This window comes from Lepisma saccharinum, chromosome 18 (genome assembly GCF_977018435.1).
Source record: "Lepisma saccharinum chromosome 18, izLepSacc3.1, whole genome shotgun sequence".
NCBI lineage: Eukaryota > Metazoa > Arthropoda > Insecta > Zygentoma > Lepismatidae > Lepisma > Lepisma saccharinum.
In genome coordinates this window covers 54,854,255-54,860,315 of record NC_139246.1, presented here as the reverse complement: position 1 = coordinate 54,860,315, position 6,061 = coordinate 54,854,255, and the positions used below count along the sequence as shown (strand labels likewise).

General features: G+C 34.9%; 1 pseudogene across 1 annotated transcript; it reads left to right on the top strand.

Moving 5' to 3' along the window:
- The first annotated feature begins 1,400 nt into the window (after positions 1–1,400).
- On the top strand, positions 1,401–2,362 carry LOC146002579 (cuticle protein 19 pseudogene; annotated as a pseudogene). Its single transcript, XR_014443726.1, has 3 exons — positions 1,401–1,447; positions 1,844–1,915; positions 2,105–2,362. The product of XR_014443726.1 is annotated as a cuticle protein 19 pseudogene (transcript).
- The last annotated feature ends 3,699 nt before the right edge of the window (positions 2,363–6,061 follow it).

The following is a 6,061-nucleotide window of genomic DNA, read 5'->3' as shown; positions in this document are numbered from 1 at the left end:
TGAAAATGTAAATAATTCCGTATTGCTCAATCTTGTGATAATTTGTTCAGAAGAGTGTATACTGAAAAATGTACTTTAAGTTAAAAGTTGAAATGTATGTATCATGTTAAAAATTACGCAATCGTTCCAGTTTACGCAAACGGAATGAATATCACACCTATTAATAAAATTATATGATTGATATCATAATTGGCCAAAACAATATCTATAATTGACCTACATACCGAACCCACCATTCTGCTATAAGACGCGAATTCTTTCGCAGGGATTATGTCCGAAACGTGTAACTTTAATAATGCTCTAGAAGTAGGGCCACTTGTGTTTTTAATCTGAAATAGTGAGGAAACAAGATGGTGAAATAAAGGTTCTTTCTTCGTGAATATAGTAGCCATCAGACCAATTCGCCTCGAGTATTTCGAGAAAGATAATTAAATTTAATCTAGTTGTAGTAAACAATTTTCCTTAAATGTTTTAAGAATTCAACGAAGAGGATAACGCTCGTAACGAAGCAAAAATGGTTTGATTTTGTTCTCAATTTTGAAATTTGTCATGCAATATTTCTCCATTGAAAATTTCAGAAAGATCGCTTTAAATTCTAGACGCTTATTGTTTGTTACTGAATTTCACCTAACAAAACAATTGTTTTAAATATTTTCATTTGTAGCGCTGATGGCGTTACAAATCCTTGCATAGCGCATCATGAGCTCAAGAGATGTCAGATCTCTGAAAATCTCAGCAAAACGTTAGTTCTATGAATTTTCTATATTATGGTGTAAAATACTGTTTTCAACTATCCAAAATTAAGGTAATATTTTAGGAGTTAAGTAATACGTTTTAGTCCAAAACCTTCAAACATGTTTTTTTGCACATTGAGAAATATGGTATTCTTCTCGGAATTGACCGATATTTCATGAAAGTGAAACAATTATTGGCGCAGAACTTTGTTACTTTCTTATGTTGAAGAATGATTGTAATGTTAATGTTGTGTCGTTAATACATCGTTAGAAAAATAGATTTTGAAAAGAAAAGCCGGATTCGATACCTGGTGGAGGCACAAGTCTTTCGGATCCCAGTTTGAATTGTAGGTCCAGTTCCGATTAGCCTCACTGTGCATAAAGGGGACTTAACAAAAATCAAATCTATTTAAAAGATTTGGTTGCGGCTGTTACAGCCTCAAGAATTCTAAGATAACATTCATTCTCAGTACATATTACACGACTGACTAGGCAGCAGATAAATATTTTCTTGTCGGTGGAATAAATTAACCTTTCTGCGCATTTGACATCCAATGAACATAGGAAGAAAATGCAGCTCTCTGAATGATATAGAGGAAGTGAAGGTTCGAAAGTTTCACTTCTCTGTCTTATATAAAGCACTGCCTTATTCTTCGGTTATCAGTTGAGAAGTGTAATCCATTTGCATCCAAATAGAAATGAATTCCTTCGTGGTAAGATTATGGAATTGACATTAATATTGAATATATATCTAAGTTTCCAGTAACATATGAGGTACAAGAACTTTGGAATAATTAGTACACAAATTATACTTATCATCTCAGAAAAAATGGTAGAACTTTACTTAGAACTTTATACTTTTAGGATCGACGAGATTGAAAGATTGATCAAATGTTGATCAGTATGAGAGGAATCGACAAATTGTCAATCGTTCTTTTCTCACCTTGTGCATTCAGATGACTTGGGGTTACAAAACTTACAAGAAATGTCACAACCACGATCCGGAATTTCTTCATATGCTCTTGAATATTTTCAATAACTTTATAAATATTTACTTCATTTGTGAATTTAGTCTTGATCATACGTTTTTCGATTTATGTTTGTTGCAGGTTCTTGTTGGAGTACTGGCTTTCTCAGCACTAGCTCTTGCAATTCCACCCATTCATCATGTGGACTATTACGTAAGTAAATACTTGATTTTCAAATATAAGAAAAATGCCAAGTTATTGATATACTCTCTCTCTCATCTTCACATGTTAAGTCTAAATGGAACAAAGGCATAAATGCAACAGAATAACTGGTTAAGATTGATGTGTGTTTGCCCTTGTGCAAGAACAAAAAAGTAATAAATATGTATATTTCTCGTGCAGGCATATCCCAAATACGAGTTCAAGTATGCTGTGAGTGACCACCACACAGGCGACCAGAAGAGCCAGTATGAAGTACGTGATGGGCCTGTTGTGAAGGGACAGTACAGTCTTGTGGAACCAGACGGAAGTGTTAGAACTGTGGACTACGTGGCTGACGATCACAATGGATTCAACGCAGTGGTCAAGAAACAAGGACACAACCTCCACGTACAGCCTCATCTCAGTATCGGTCATTCTGGATATGGATTACTTGGATGAACATTGTATACCTGTTGTTGATTTTTATTAATAAATGAAAACAGTAATTTATATTTTATCTTTTCTTGTCAAAATCTATTTTTCTAACGATGTATTAACCACACAACATTAACATTACAATCATTCTTCAACATAAGAAAGTAACAAAGTTCTGTGCCAAGAACTGTTTCACTTTCATGAAATATCAGTCAATTCCGAGAAGAATGCCATATTTCTCAATCTGCAAAAAACATGTATGAAGGTTTTGGACTAAAACGTCTTACTTAACTCCTAAAATATTACCTTAATTTTTTATAGTTGAAAACGGTATTTTACACCATGATATAGAAAATTCATAGAACTAACGTTTTGCTGAGATTTTCAGAGAACTGACATCTCTTGAGCTCATGATATGCTATGCAAGGAATTTTAACGCCATCAGCGCTACAAATGAAAATATTTAAAACAATTGTTTTGTTAGGTGAAATTGATGCAAATGATGTTCAGTAACAAACAATAAGCGTCTAGAATTTAAAGTGATCTTTCTGAAATTTTCAATGGAGAAATATTGCATGACAAATTTCAAAATTGAGAACAAAATCAAACCATTTTTGCTTCGTTACGAGCGTTATCCTCTTCGTTGAATTCTTAAAACATTTAAGGAAAATTGTTTACTACAACTAGATTAAATTTAATTATCTTTCTCGAAATACTCGAGGCGAATTTGTCTGATGGCTACTATATTTACGAAGAAAGAACCTTTATTTCACCATCTTGTTTCCTGACTTTTTCAGATTAAAAACATAAGTGGCCCTACTTTTAGAGCATTATTAAAGTTACACGTTTCGGACATAATCCCTGCGAAAGAATTCGCGTCTTGTAGCAGAATGGTGGGTTCGGTATGTAGGTCAATTATAGATATTGTATTGGCCAATTATGATATCAATCATATAATGTTATTAATAGGTGTGATATTCATTCCCTTTGCGTAAACTGGAACAATTGCGTAATTTTTCACATGATACACACATTTCAAATTTAGTAGAATGATTCGTACCTCTGTAATATTTGGAGGGGAAATCTGAGACTTTAGGTGTTATTCCAAATACTGCATGTTCCAACTATAAATTACAAGAATCACAGTATGTTTGCACAAGACCGAAATTAAAATTCAGAAGAAATAGTGAGATGGCATGTGTCACATCGGATGTAGGATATATCTGAAAATTGGACAAGTACAACCATGGTAGCTGTACAGTCAGAGAAAGAATTACCTGGGCCACGGGACCTAGAATTTCGTAACGTTTTAAAGCCTCTTGTTTATGCAACTCAAATAACAAAATATTCGCTTAAGTTTGCCTGGAGGATCTGAGTTCTCGGGAAGGATTGAGCATTGATAGCATGAGCCACATGACTCATGCTCCAGGCACAACAAACAACAGCTGGGTGCTACGTGGCCTCAAGAAGAAAATTTCAGCAATTGGTTTCTTAACAAGAGCTTTTCGTAAGGAAATATTATTTCGAGTGATACTAGTCATTGTCAAGAAGGTTCACTGAAATGATGGTTCCCATCACCGACCACATGCCACACGTTAATTTTTTTAAGTCTAGTTTATGCATTGGACCTACAGATTAAAGTGGAATCCGAACCAAATGTTCCTCTATCTGGTATTGAATTCGGAAGTCTTTGATTACATGTCGAAGACGTTACCACTACGCCAGCGGAGAGGCAATGGAACGCCTTGAGAAATAGACGAGTGAAACCATATTTGGCGTAAATTTTAAAAGTAAGACAATATTTTGTGGTGACAGTTTCAAAACGTGGGAGAGGCATAGATTTATTGTCCCATCGTCCAATTCACGAGTTTATAATTTTTCCTCACCGACACGATTAAGAGGAGTGATAGAAGAAAAGCGAAGTAAAATAACTGAAACAGAAATAAAAGAAGAAAGCGAAACAAATTTTATCCATAATATTCTGCAGTCACTTCAGTCGTATTCACGGAATGTTACCTTTACCGTGGTCTTTAACTTGTGTTTTCCCCTATCTTTGTGTTCTCGATTCCCTCTGTCACGATTGGACTAAAACTAATTAATGCAACTTTAATTAAACAATACAAACAACAAAACAATGCACAATCAACTGCTCAAAACAACATTCCATTTGTTTTCGAACAGGAAAATAATTGAGATGCTGTAAAATTAAGCAAGATGCAGTAACAAACTGGGAATTTGCTACTGTATAGAATTAAATCGGTGAAGATGTTCGATTTGATTGGATGTTTGTTATTTAGTGTCGCTATTGTTTCACTTTTGACAAATAGCGACGATGAAGATGAGTAATGAATGATGATATGATGACATTGATTAAGGGACACTCACCAAGAACACCCATGGCCAAACCAAGATTCGAACCAGGAGCCCATGCTGTCGTAGCGTGCTGTGCTAACCACTCCACCACGGAGGTTTGTTAGGAGTGGACATTATACCATATTTTGTGTACGCAATTGGGATTAATGAATGGAATGACTAGGCATATTATATTATTAATATATCGCATCATATTATTCGGCACGAAGTAACATCAGAGACATTCAATCTTGCATTTTTGCCTTTCAACTAATTTTTCGACTTGAGGTTAATCACATCAATAAGATAAATTATAAAACAAATGATAATGAATGCGGGATATTGACAGTTATTATTAATTATCTGACACAAGCAACATTAAGCAGACTAGGTGGGCAAGCTCATTAAGTGGTCGACATTCGATCTCGTCAACAAAGTTCCCGGGTTTGAGTACCGTCCTTGTAACAGGTGTTTGAGTATTTCGTCGTTAATTTCATGTAATGGTCACTCGTCCGCGACTAGGAAGAAAAGTGATGTTACGTAACAAAACTAATAAAAATAAACATGATCGAAGAGTACTTATTTCATCTCTCACGAAATCTCCTACAAAACCGGGATATATGAAACATATGTATCTTCACATACGTTTTCGATTTCTATATTGCCCAACCTGCTATGGTGAATGGTTTTTGGGGCTATTTGTGTATGGTTATACGATCCAGAATTGTTTCTGAGGCTATGCGGTAATGGTTTTCAGGGCTATGCTGGAATTTTTCTGTTAAGAAGGTTGAAGCACTGCTTTGCCGTTTGAAATACAACGCTAGTCAATATTTGCCCGCCATTTTGCGTGTTCAGGAAGCGAGAAAAGAACGAATAATACTTACTCGATATGTCGACAATAGATACTAATTTCGTTTAAAAAAGGCGAAATCCCTTGTTAAACGATCTTTCGCCATGCAGAATAAGTAAGTACGAATGTCAACAATTACAGAATAAACGAGTTACAGCCGATTCCCGGCTTTAACAGTTTTACCGAGAAAATATTATGTATCTTTTGTTATACTATACTGAACCATGAATATTATATATACATCAATATGAAAAAATAATAAAAACATAAATAGGGGAAATGGAACTTTTGGTTAACCCTGTATTTGTATAACATGACCTCCATGGTCAAAGGAGAATTCTAGTGTTATCGCACGTATAGGAGGGCCTGTATGGTCACAGAAGATATCTAGTGTTATCACACATTTAGGTAGGATAATTTTTCTGTGCGAGCTTGGCAACTCCGCAAAAATAAGCGACTTTAATGTAAGTCTAAGTTTGTGATATTTCAAGGCTTTATATGAGTAATGTTATGACTATTTC